The 13,926-nt window shown below is 41.8% G+C and overlaps 1 protein-coding gene across 2 annotated transcripts in view; it reads left to right on the forward strand.

Moving 5' to 3' along the window:
- LOC138598552 (glutamate receptor 3) overlaps positions 1-3,841 on the forward strand; it is an 89,908-nt gene extending 86,067 nt beyond the window's left edge. For both annotated transcript variants that reach the window (XM_069670349.1, XM_069670350.1), the window contains exon 16: positions 2,046-3,841. The gene's annotated coding sequence lies outside the window, so the exon portion shown is untranslated. The remainder of the gene's footprint in view (positions 1-2,045) is intronic.
- Positions 3,842-13,926: the final 10,085 nt, after the last annotated feature.

The raw sequence follows: 13,926 nt of genomic DNA on the forward strand, positions 1-13,926 counted from the left end.
CACCAATTTTTGTCGTCAATGTTGACTAATCGTTGCACCCCCATTGCTCTATAGTTACTTCGTATTGCGTAAGAATAAGAAAAATTGCATAAAAATAATTTAAAGGGATAGTCACCCAAATTGAACAAAAAAGGAAAAGATTGCACAAATTTTAAGATTTCGGCCTCCATTTCAACACAACAGCAGTGAAAGGAATTCAATTTGTGGTGCTAAAAGCGTTAAAAAGTTACATTACGGCCAAATTGCTTGAGAAAACACCATGTAAAGCACAACATTTATTTATAATTTAAAGTTTATACGGTGAAAGTCTTAGCAAACAGTTGTCTATTAACACTTACAGCTGGCATGGGGCGGCATCATTCTAAATATGGAGTTGTGTTAATGACTTGATGAGTCCTCGTCCAATATCACCCTGTTTTGGTGTCCATCAGCGCCATAGTGAAATATGTGGCTCCTAGTAGATGCCAAATGCAACCAAATACAAATATGTTCAATAGCTAGTTGAAAGTGTTATTTGTCATTTGGTGCTTGAAAGGTAATATCTGGATGCACGAAATTATCGGCACGTTATCGGTATCTGCAGATTATGGCTTGAAAATGACATATCGGCAACGGCAGCTGCCAATATTTTCAGCCGATAAAACACTTTAATAATGCCTAAATGCTCAATGATTCCCTTCAAAAGCTTGACGTAATACATAACATAAACATCAGTGCAAAACTAACGCACACGCAATAAAAAAAGAGTCCATCTGCGATCACTTACGTCTCAGTAGTAGGTGCAGTAAACAAGTCCAGGCATGTCTCCCTCACTGTTGTGTTTCTGGGGCATGCTGCATTCAGGTGCGCTCAGAAACGTGAGCAATCAGCCACGTGACCTTTTGTACAACGCCTCTTCCGTCAAGCGTGAAGAAGGGTGCAAGATATCTGCGGTATGGCAGTTTTTGGCCACTACAATAAGAGTGGGAATGATGTCAATTCCACTACATATATTGGTATCGAAATCAGCAATCAGCAAAAAAGGGTAAGAAAATATCAGCATATCGGATATCGGCAAAACATCCAATATCGTGCATCCCTAGTTTTATCCCGTCAGAGCTTGAAAACAGAGCTGAGAACATCTGCCTGCTTAGTCTGAAAACAATGAGACACACTGAGTAATCAAAACCAGAGTTTAATACACTCACATAACTTTGACTTTGAAAACTGCTCGAAAAACATTGTGACACAAATTACCAAAATAATGACTTAACAGATGCTAAAATGCTTCATAGAGCAAAGAAAGAGTTTGAGGGACTATTTTCTGTGGGTTTGAAACTGAGCGACCCCGTCACAGAACGTGTAGTCAATAAACCCATTGTTAGTACAAAAAATATTGATGAGCGCAGCTTTGAAAACATCACCAGCATCATTTGTTTTAAGAAACAGTTTCATTTATAACACTGTGAACAGCTTTCATGGGGACTATTTCTTCTGTAGACACCAAATCGTAGCTCACTAAAAGCTCACTGGCCTTTTATTACGACGAGAGGTAAAAGGGAATCTGTAGAATATATACAGCAGCTCTACAGCACTGCACTAAACAGAGGGGGAGCATACTCTGTTAAACAAACTGTTAGTTTAGTGTTTGTTGGTATTTGATTGCATGAATTGAGAGCATGTGTTAAACGCAAAGTATGCCTGTTTGCAGATGTACAGCTGTACGACAGGCCGACATCATTTAAAGGCCCTGAAAACATATTTGAACAATTAACTTGATGGAATCCGTCATTAACATTCTGCAGTCTTGTCTGTTTAGGGAGAAATGGTTGGATTATTTGCGCAAGACACGTCTGCATGTTTATTTTTTTGTCTGTGCTCGTCTCCCTGGTTTGAAGCGGGCCGGGCGCAGCTGTAAAAGGCCTCATGCATTTATAAATGATACTTATGGATGAATAAGGGGCTGAATTTTCGTTTTACCGTGGTATATTTTCACCCAACATCATGTAACTTTTCCTGACCATCATCTAAACCTCCGCTCGTCCCCCGTTTGTGTCTTGATACAGGTTTAGGAATCATTTCCATTTTCCCTTACAACTGTGACTAAACATCTACGAAAAGGTCGGGAACACGGGGGATTGAGCTCCAAGCCGAATCCTCCTGGGCGGACACGGCACGATAATCTGCAATGACGACACGACTGGACCGGACTGGTCATGGGAAGAGCCGAGGCGGTTCCCCTCCTCTCAGTGCCTTATGGAACTCTGAGTCCAATCAATGCAACTCATTCACAATGATATTGCTTTTTGCTTGAAACTCATACAAAACAGAAGAATGGTGCAGTGATTAATATGTATATATCTATAGATGTATAGATATATATGTATGTATAACACATTTGACACGTTACAATGAATGAGAGAACTAAAGCCATCATTTGCAACCCTAAGCACATTTTGAAGTGCCAGAACGAGGACGAATCTTATATAACAAGTGTCGAATTGGTTTCTTGTAATCAATATGATCCGATTACTCTTCATCCTTCTGCTGCCAGATTTTCACTGGTTCTATGTGTTCAAATACTTTTATTAGATCTACTCAGTGCACTGTAAGACACTGGTTATTAGACGATAGCTTTTATACTGCTGTAAGTCACTTATAGTGACCTTGTACTTGTTTTAAACGACAGATCGACCTTATTGGAGCGAAACGCCATTCAGCCCAAAAACAATTACGAGTGTGTTGTTTGTACTCTAAACTCTGGTGCTGCTGCCGCTGTCTTCTGAACGTTTGACGGGACTCACGAAGATGAGAAGATGATCTGGTTTGGCTTCCCACGCGACCCCAGAACCAGGTCATAGTTCGCACTTCCAATACTGCCAAGAGTGTGTTTTGTATGACGAAGAGTGTGTAAAGCAAAGTGTTCACGCTTGAGTTAAAAAAAAAAAAATAAGTTTGTGATTCAAAGTTTGTAAAATATCAAAGGAGCTCCGACTCGCTGAGGTCTCCCCGCTCCAAACAGTCTTTCCCTGAAGAGTCGTTCAAGTCTTCTGTACATGAAAGCAAAACCAAACGAAAAGGGTAATTCAATTGTAGATTAACTGCAATCCAATTAAAGGATAACAGTAATGGCTTTTAAACTGTAGTATTTTGGATTACCTAACATTTTCTTTAACAATTGCACATTTTACAAATGAGCTGTGGTTTGCTTTTCATTTGATTTCCTTTAAAAGAGCATTACAGTGTTTGGTGACTTCACTTAGTAAATGAAAAATATACGAATACAACGGAAAATAGATTTATACAAGGTTATACCAGGGAGAGTCCTGAAGCTTAGCACATTTCCATATTGCTGTAATCATTTCTGTTCTTTGAAAAAGACTGTGATTCCATAGGATTTAGGAAGATAAATATCTAATCACCTGAAACTATGGGCCGATAGTTTTATATATATATAAAAAAAAGAAGCTGATAATGTGAAGAAAAATAAAGAGCGAGCCGAGAAAGATGTGTACATTTAGATAAATGAGATTATTTATATAACATGATAAAACATTGATTTCCCTTTCCCCCTTTTATTTCTGTTTTTTTTCTAAGAAACTGCATGAAATCAGTGATGCTCGACGGCTCTGCTCCTCACAAACCGACCCTAGGTTACGATTAGAGATTCAGCCCTGGTTATTCTTTTGTAAATCAGTTCCACCTTCTTTTTTGTACGCCTCACCTTCTGCAAAAAAACAACAGTTGCCAGGCCGAGTAGTGGGTACAAAAGAGCAAAGAGATGCATGCATAATTTGCTGAACCTCATTAGTGAGGCGCTGTACAGAGAATTTTAATACATTTTGTAAATAAAAATGTACAGAAAGGGCTCCTGTGTGTGCGTTCGAGTCATTTCACAACACTGTTCGAACCTCTCCACGCTGAATTAAACACTGAGGATGGGTTTTTTTCTTTACGGCCTGCAGGGATCTTGGCTCAGGTTAAACACACTGCATACTTAAACTCCAGTGTGGTGCCGGTGCGGTATCAGTAGCCCGAGCAGCGCCCTGCAGACAAGCACACAAAGAGAGGAGTTTTTTCCTGTAATGGTTCGGTATTGAGCCGTTAGTCAGTGGAAGTGTGTGTGCATGTTTTGGATCAATAGTAAGCACCATCTGCCTCACTCTCGCTCTCCTGCCTTGCATCCCCCTGATTGAGGGCTCCATTGACAGCTTCATCTGCCATGTGATCTTTCTCCCCCTCTCTCTCTCTCTCGCGCTTTATAAAATGCTTTGTGACACAATCAATAATGTATTATTATAACCACCAACTGCTTACAAAACACGCTGCACACGGATGCTGTGTCGCTTGTAATTCCGGCACAAAGTTATAAGCTGTAAAAGTAGATTTTAGGGAGGACGCTTTTTTATCAGGATTTAGTTAAATAAACACAGCAAAGGGACAGTTAATCATTTAAATCCTGCTTATTCCCACACTGCAGATCCTCGCACATACAGTAAATCAGCACAATGCTCGATAGATTTGCCCAGACAGTCTGTGTCATTTCACCGCTCTCTGGGTCTTCATTGTGTGGTTAAAATGAATTCCTTCTTGCAGAGATCCAGCCTGCCACAGCTCAAATAACAAATCCAACAAACATGGCAAAACACCAGTGGGTTTTTTTTTGTCTCTCATTTCTGGATGCAGACACTATGATTCAGGATTTATTCACTGCACCAGTCCTGTGGAACAGACCCAGGCTAAATAAAATGCTACTGTATGATCCACACAACCCATTTCTGACAAAGCATGAAAGGATATTGCTTTTTTGTTCTTCCTTTGCTTCGCTGCCTCTCGATTTTTGTGTGTGTGTGTGTGTGTGTTTTTTTTCTCGGTTATGCCTGGACTGCTTTCAAACAGGAACAAGACAACGTGGGGGAGTGGTGCGCGAGGATGGCGCTGCACTGCAGTGCACGATGCTCATGAGACTATTCTCTGGAATGAGTTTACTCACCTATCAAAGGGGGCGACACAGTGACTGTGTTTGTCCTGCAAGAATAGGAGAGGAAAAAAAACAAGAGGCAGCAAGCAATTATAGTGAAGCCTTTCATTCGGAAAGTAATAAAAGAAAAGGAACTGTTCATCTAATCACAAGAGCAGGAGAGCACATTTCCTTCCACCAGAGGACAACTAATCATCCCCCACTGTGCCGTCGCACACTTCCAGCATGTGTCGACTACAGCCCGGCCTGCCTCTTTGGGCCTCTGCGGCTGCGAGAGTTAATCTGATCTAACAGGGGCTCTGTCACCGAGGGGAACATGCTTATGTGTGCGTGTGTGTGTGAGAAGAAGAGAAAGAGTGTGTGCACGGGGAAGGGAAAAAGAAAAGGCAGAAGGAGGACGTGTCATGGGGAGGATACTTTGATTACAGCCACACACAAAAAAGCTTTCTGGTTCAGTAGCTCCCTCACTTTGGCGTGTGCTGCAGTCTTCACCCTCTATCTCTCTCCCTCTCTCTCCCTCTCTCTCCCTCTCTCTCCCTCTCTCTCTCCCTCTCTCTCTCTGCAAGGACACAATGAATAAATCAGATTCCAACTCAGTTGTTCCATTTCCCTCTTTTCTGCACTTAAGCTCCTCGGCTATCTTCAAGTGCACCTGAACAGAGCTGCACTTGACTTTCAAGCTCAGTTGACATTGATCAGCTTCCCGGACGTGTATTAAAAAGAAAAAGAACTCAAAGGCATCGTCATGAATGGAGCATTTTCACATTTATTTCCAAATTCTGTTGCTGTTGATTCTCCTCTTTAAATCGTATTTTAATGACTCCAACGACGACAGAGACGCAGCAATGACACATGGACTTCATATGTGAAGCCTTTAGGGCATGACTGAAACAATAAGAATGAAGAAAACAAATATTAGCACAGGAACTCCATTAGCATTCTGCGCTGAATAAGAGGTAATCATCTACATGAACTGTGGCGCGCCTCTCATTCATTAACATACAAACTGTTGCACACCAAAAACTGCGTTTGCAATGTCTCCAATATATGCAAAACACAACTTCCTCAGACGGTGAGTAATGCAGGTGTGAGTCACAGGAAACATGCAGATACAAGAGGAGATCCTGTTACTGTTTGACTAAACCTGAAGGGGCAAGAGTCATGATTCGACTCTGAACGCAGCGAGATCGCTGGCGGTAGATGTGTCAGATTCAGTATTTGCAGAGACGGCTGTCCTCGTGGGAGTTTTATGCACCACAGATTCAGGGTCTAGAGTTAATAGAGAGTGAAGAGTGCAATATAAGAAAACGCATGCAGCCGACTGCAGACCTGACGCTAACAGCACCTCACAGAGAGGTGGAAAGGGTCAAGGGTCGCTCAAAGGCAGAAATCCTAAACCTATTTCTGCTGCTGTATGCTAGCTAAACATTAGCTTAACCCTGTGTGGATTAAACTATCTTTCTTGCAGGTGGGCTTCTTTGTTTTTGTCAAAGCGACGAACACACAACCAAAGTATGGCCCCAATTTCACAAATGTAGCGCTCCATTTAAGAAAAAGTCCACTTTCATGCACTCCAGCTCCATAAAACATCGTCAGTGTTTTCGTTTTCTCTCCTCCTGCCTCTGCGATACCTCGGGTTGTGATTTTCTACATTTTACTCATTTCCTTCCACAGAAAAAGGTAAAAGGTGTGCTCAGGGAGGCTTTTTAAAAGGTGTAAAACCTCTCGCTCAAAACACAAAATATCTCGCGGCTGCATTACATTATTGATTTCTGAGGCTCTGTGGTGGAATCACTATCTCTTCCTCTACAATAATCATTTCTCTCTGCTGCCAAAAAGGTGAGTGAAGGAAGCTGTTGGTCGTTAATTCACAAATACAGTAAAAGATGATGGTTAAACATTGCTGTCTTATTAAAGGCCGCCATATCTGTATCTGAAAGTTACAAACAATGCTAACACTAGCATCTATTAGCAGGATGTACAGCACAGATATGGCTTCGAACTCACTCTAAATGCACTGAAGGTATTTTAAAGTGTGAATAAGACAGGGTTCTTTTATTTTATAAGTGGTTAATTAACTGCTTTAAAGTCTATATAAGAGGATTAATGTTAAGCGTTATCTTTGCACCTGCAGTTGGATTCAATTTCCAGAAGCTGTTCCATCAAACTTTAAAGAAACAGTTCCACATTTGAGGAAATACTCTTATGAGACGATTACACCTCTCTTATAGCCATCCATTCAAAATCACAGTTAGCTTAGCTCATTTTGGCTTAAACACTGGAAACAGCTAGCAAGACTCTGTTCAAAAAAATAACAGTTTAGGCACGTCTAAAGTAGGGATGCATGATATTATCGGCACGTTATTGGTATCGGCCGATATTGGCTTAAAAATGATAACACGCCGATATCCGCCGATATAATTAACCGATAAAATAATGGACTGCTGCATACTTGATTAACTGCCCGACCTCGGCACAATGTCCCCGGCGCGAAGAAGACCTGCGCGGCGCAGCGTGATGACGTCACGTGTGTCTACCTGCAGCATGAGAGAGTTAGAAGCCAAAATGTCCGTGGTGTGGAAGTTTTTCAAAGTGTCCGAAATAGAAAGCAAAACTGCTATTTGCAATGACTGCTCAGCTTCGGTGATGCGAGGAGGAGCCAAGGCAAAGTCTTTCAACACTACAAACTTGATTAACCGTCTCAAGACCCGTCACCCCGACCGTTGTAACAAATGTGATAAGAGTATCACCATTATACTGTACGCTAATTCCAATACAGAAGAGAGTTGATGAGCTCTGCAATTAGGTGTGCGGGAAAAAAATATCGGTATCGGTAATCGGATAAATGAGTTGTAAAATATCGGCATATCGGATATCGGCAAAAAATCCAATATCGTGCATCCCTAGTCTAAAGTTCACTACTGAACAATATAACTTGGTTTATTTCCATACATAGCCATAGCATGAAAATTACATTATGGTACAGCAGGTTAGGAGCGTAGACTGATTAAAAGATGGCCGACATGACAGCTCACCTAAAGTGAAGCCAAAACATCTGGAACGCCCCCTTCTGGCTGGCTGCAGTATAGGTCATAAAGCCCGCCTCCTCCATGTTAACAGATGGGACATGAGTCAAACTATAAAATCAAAATACTGGTCAAATACATTTTTCTCAAACATGGTTTCTGTCATTATAGTTTTTATCATGCTGAGTTTTGTTTTGAATAGTTAGCTGATGCTATAAAAGGGGGTGTAATGTCATGATTGACAGCTCTGTTGACAAATACGGCTCCTGCAGCCGATCTGTTCCGGGTTAGCAGAGTAGAGGAGGACCAGCGAGAGGAGGCGAAACTAACACTCACACTACAGTCATTAACGTTTCCATATCTGTAAATATCTGCTTCAGACCAACACAAGAAGCATTTCTGCTTTCAGTTTTTTCGCTAAAGTACATGTGTTTTGGTTAGAAGAAGGGGCGGGACGTCAATACCGACAACCAACAGACATGAGAGTGGAATCACTCATGTAACTCTCTGCCTGAGCAAATGTATTGCCCAAAATCTCAGACTCTTCCTTTAAATCACAGTAGTTACAACATACTTAAGGTGCACTCTTCTAAATATGTACTCCCAGATCTTAGCCAAATAACGCACCTTTGGGAGGAGATGAAAGACGATCCTCACAACACGGGAGAAAAATCTGCATTTACTGCACGACAGCCACAAGTCAGCACGGACCAGCCTCCCTGCGGGGCATTTCAAGCATCTTGCTGAATCAATGCTTTGATGGATTCAGCTGCTCCGGAATTAAAATAAAGTCAGGCAGCAACGTGCGAGCGAGCTGCTGAGTGCATGTAACTGATTTATGGCAGCTTTGAGTGTTCATGTATGTAGTTTTGTACTTTCACTCAACATGTGGTGGACAGAGGACGCGGCTGAAGGGACTCGCGGTGTCGGATCAGAGAGAAATTAATAAAAAGTCGCGGGAGGTTGAGGTCCTAGGGAGCTTCATTAATACGTCCCATTAGAAGTGACAAGTCGCTTAGTGCGGCTTCACATCTGGACGCTGCACTTCTTCATTATCGCTAAGGGCGGCCGGCTTTTAAACAGTTACAGATATGGCACAACAGAATTCATGTTGACCCAAACATTTAGCTTAGTCTACATTTATGAAGAGGAATGATGATCAGTCGCCGTACAGTAAGCAGTTTGTTTCCCCCAAGAGGAAATTGCTTCTGTAACTGTTTGTGTGCACCGTGCAGGTCGCTGGTCTTCAGCTTTGGCCTGTACAGTCTAATGTGTACTCCAAACATCATAACCGTTTCTCTATGATGTTATAATTGCTCCCCGCAATAACAAAGGCAATATGAGTCAGCTGTGGTCCATCCCTGCAGAAACCACTGATTGGCTTTTGATGAAAGTTCAGCTGCGTGTTGTTGCTGCTCCGCTGCAGCATTTTCTCCATCGCACCGTTTGTCCTGCAAAACAGATTTTTACTAAACTGTGGGGAATTATGACATTCTCACATTTTCATAAATAAACAGATCAGCCCGTAGAAAGGTCACACCGTAATTTGTTGACTCATCCGTGAGTCATCAGCAATAATATCGGAGCCTTATCTGGGTCATGCTTCCCAGAAGCCTCTCAAAGTTGAGATGATCGTAGCACATAGACGTACCATCACGCTGAGATGATCTCAGCCTCCAAGGAGTTGTTTGACATTTTGGAAGATATGCTTCTTTGCTTTTGTGCCGAGAGTTAAGGCCCTTTTTTTAAGTACATAAGGCTCAATTTGTAGGGGAATATTCACAAAACCATAGACTTGAATGTAACACACAAATGCGCTCTGATGAAATAGGGCGTTCATGTTATTCACTCCACGGCTGATTTGCTCCCGTTTTCGCCTTAATAAGGAGACTTCAGCCAATCGCGACAAGTGATGTAACACAAAGCAACAGCCTCTGCATGTCAAGGTGCCCTTACTGTTGATGGTTGGAAGCATGTTGAGCTCTTGGTAAAGTTATTGAAACACACTCACAAATTAAGAGTGCCTTTTCTTATGATGAGATGCACACGAGGGTGAACAAAAGAAGTCACTAATGTAGACGGAGCCAGTGCATGTACTGTAGGCTGAAACATTACAGATGATACAGTTTGTTGCGAGGTAACAAGCAGAGTAAATTAAAGGTCTGTAAAGATTTGAAATCCATGACAAGGTCAAAAAGATCACACACTGTTGAGGATTAACTGAAACCATTAAATGTAACAAAATTGTAACATGCTTGAAAATAATTAAAATGATGCGTTTTTTTTACAGTTTTATTCTTTCTTTCTTTATTGTTTTATTTAAAGTTATAATCTCGAAGATTTCAGTTTCGTTCTCTTTGGCGCCACCTATGGCGATAAACGGTAATTGTGGTTGTAAACAGTGTTGCATGTGTGACGTCCACAGTTCGCTCCGGCTGTAACTTGATTTTCCTCGCTGACGGTCGCTTTCCTTTTCAGACTGTTTGCCTTCATCTGAGCGTCCAATTTGTTTCTTTTTCTTTGGATTTTCACTTATATTTGAAGTTGTATCTGTAGTCATCCATCTTTTCTTTGTTTGTTCAGCCATAGTAGATTACTGTTTACTCGCAACACTTGCAGAGACCGGAAAAGCAGCCGCTTAGCTCCGCCTACCCTCTCTGGCAGACCAACCACTGCTGGGTGATGGAAAACACGTCGCTAACTGGGCGCCACTTGTGATTATTTCCACAAAGGTCGCACCAGACACCCAGTCTGTAAAAATACTATATACTGCAAATGCAAAGGCTTTCATCAGAGGGCCATAGGCTCAATCACCATTGTGTTACCTCATTCAGCGATAGACAGTGACTTAACAGACATTTATTTGAATCAAAATCTTCGAGATTATTACTTCTTCTTCTTCTGACTTCTTCAAACTTAACATCATCAAGTTTTTTTGCAATTGATTGAGTTTTGAAATTACTTTTTGTGAGTCAACCCGGGTGAAGTATGAAGCAAAGCTAAACCGTGGATTGTTTTTAGAACAGAGCAGGATGAGCGTTTCCCCCCGCTTCCAGTCTTTATGCTAATCTAAATTAGCTTCATATTTAGCCTATAGTGTATGGATATGAGACTGGTATGAATCTTCTCAGCCGAGTCCTGGTAATAATATATAATTGTATCTTCAAAAACTTTCCCTTTAAATGACTGTACAAGATAGGGACAACAGTCTTATCATTGCGTTTCTGTATCTTTGAATACACCGTATGAACTTGTTTAATTTACTTCTGGACACCCTTTTATTTAAAAAGAGCACTTTTTTATTTTTTCCAAATGTTTGGTGCAGTAAAAAGTATTGAAAGAGTATTTTAAGTCTGAAATAACTCTAATGTAAATGTAAAATGTACATGACGAGGGTTTAAAGCACATTTTCACACTCTCTCAGTCTTAGTAAATATAGACTCTCCTCCTCTGTGTAAGAGAAGTGCCGGTCCATTAGAAGCTCAGTGTATCAGAAGCAAAAGGTTCTGTCAGAGCCTGACAGTGCATGAAGTCCCATCATTGTTTTATAATACTGGCCTTACACTACAACTCCTGCAACAAAGTCGAACGCGGCACAGGCCGAGACATTCGTGGAATAACAAGGATGAGCAGAGTCGGAGAAGTAATTTCATTCATTCGTAGACGCATCAAAAGAGAAAACCAAAGCGTGCCTGTGTGTAAGAGGTGGAGGAAAAGATGTGGTAACTCTTGGATGTTTCTATTCATAATTGACAGCAGTTACAAGATAATAGCAGTGCTTTTTCAATCCTGACAAGCCCTTGAGCAAATAAATAAGATACCCCGCGAAGGTGACGATGTAAAAAACAAAACCTCCTTGAGGCAAAGAGAAGGGATGTGCCGCTCTCATTACTGCCGGGAAAAAACAACATATGTGTGCAGTGGAAGAGCGACACAGTCCGTGTCTTTGAACGGGGAAGTGATGTCCCTGTCACGGGCGCTCCTCCAGCACCTAATTACAGCTTTGAAGGCTGAGCGGCTCTTCCTTGTCGCCCCGGTATGTAGTGTGGGTGCACCTCAAAACACCTCTGAGCGGCATCAAACGCTCAATCAAAGCTTCACTTTAAATTGCATTTCTACACTCGCTTTTAATGACGCACACGCTGGGTTACTGTGGCTGCGGTGGAAAGTGTAAATGCCATCTGTGGTGCGTGTTTTGCATACACAGCAGTCTCTAATGAATCTCATTACAAGCACATATAATACATATATAGTGAAGACTTTCTACACGAGTGTTTAAATATGTGTTTAACGACTATTACACAAACATACTGTTATTGTACGGATGGCCCTAGTCTCCTTTTTAATGAGATGTTTCAGCCTCTGCATGGATGTAGATGTTTCTTACTGTTATAATGCCGTTTATTTGAATGGAAAATTAATAAGCTGCTGTTTTATTCTCACATTTTTAGCTAGCGAGCGGTGTTAAGTGGCTCTTAACCCGTAACACAAGCGTTACCGTTTCATATTTCAAAAGAGCCAAAAGGTCAGGGTGTCTGCGTTTGCCAGGAAATGTGCATTACTTGATTTTCTTGCAGCTTCAGAATTGCTTCAATGTGTTCAGCTCGTGTTGCTAAAACAGAGACATCATGCTGTTCTATAAAAATGTAACATCAAAATCTTTATATATGCACAGAGGACTGACTGGAACAAGCAGAAATCCGGCTGCCGTCGTGTGGTCTCAAACACACGTTCATGCATTGCCCTGAGCTGTAATACTCCACATCATCTCCAAGGTGAAATCCCTGCCAACATCACGGGAAACCCTGTAAGGGAGCCGAGGGGGAGTCGCAGGCCTGTGATGGAAACACTGCCTCCGCTACATTCGGAAGAATTGCTGTTTCAAGTGGAGTCATCAGCATATTTTCAAATTCACTGTCATTTCCTTCATTGACCGTAACAGCAAAAACACTTCAGCGCTCCGCCGCCTGACGGGCGCTATTCAACAGGGACCGGCTCAATAGAAGCGCCAAGCATGCAAGAAGGCCTCGTCCAATCACAGGGCGCGGACAGGCGTACCAGCCTGTGAGAGAGAAAGGGGGAGAGAGACGGAGCAGCGGGAGAGATAGTCTTGTTGAGAAATTGCATTACAGGAATATGCGGCATAACAAAAGGAACGGGTCTGGCCGATACGTTCTCTCTAAATGTCAGAGAGGCGTTCATGCAAAGTTAAAAGAGCAAAGAGTTTGGATGAAATGAGGATTTAGCCGGTACACAGGGTAAAATGTCTGCGTATTAAAAATGCATACGATCACTACAGGGGCGCCTTTCATACTGCGAGGACACACCGAGTTAACACAAAACATTTCTGCACTCAGGAGGTAATGATGAGGGGAAAAAGTTAAAAGAAAAGAATCCTTTAAGAGAAATGTTTTAAAGTGCCAAATTTATGGGATTTTTCAATTGTCTGCACATAACACCCGTGTCTTATGTGGAGGGTTATATTGGAGCCATCTCCCTCAGCAATAGCTCAATTTAATAGAACAGTAACGGGATACTAGCCTAGAACACTGTTCAATTTGATTACGCAGTTCATGGGGACTGCGGACTTTGATAAAGGATTGATTTATTTTGCAGGGAGCTTGAAATAATAATCCTCTGCTAAACCTTCATGGCCTCCAGGCTCAAACTTTTAATAACGTTATGAGAGAGATGAGAATAGCGCATCACTGCGGGCCTGGTGCGGCTCCGCTCAGCCGTCCTGTACAATAGCCCCTTCTCGTCGCTGTTTGTGCCTCAGCGTGATGGGTCGTTTGTTTTTTTGTTTGTTGATACGCTTCCAAGCCGTCCAGGAATTTGCCCTTGGGTTTTATCTTTAAAGTCATATGTGCACTTAAATAACCTGTGCCATGAATCATAGTGGTGTTATCTGAGACACTAGCTCTTTGTTAAGGCTACAGA

Source organism: Semicossyphus pulcher, unplaced genomic scaffold (genome assembly GCF_022749685.1).
Source record: "Semicossyphus pulcher isolate SPU_LCO1_2020_fin unplaced genomic scaffold, fSemPul1.0.p SCAF_2, whole genome shotgun sequence".
In the NCBI taxonomy this organism is placed as follows: Eukaryota; Metazoa; Chordata; class Actinopteri; order Labriformes; family Labridae; genus Semicossyphus; species Semicossyphus pulcher.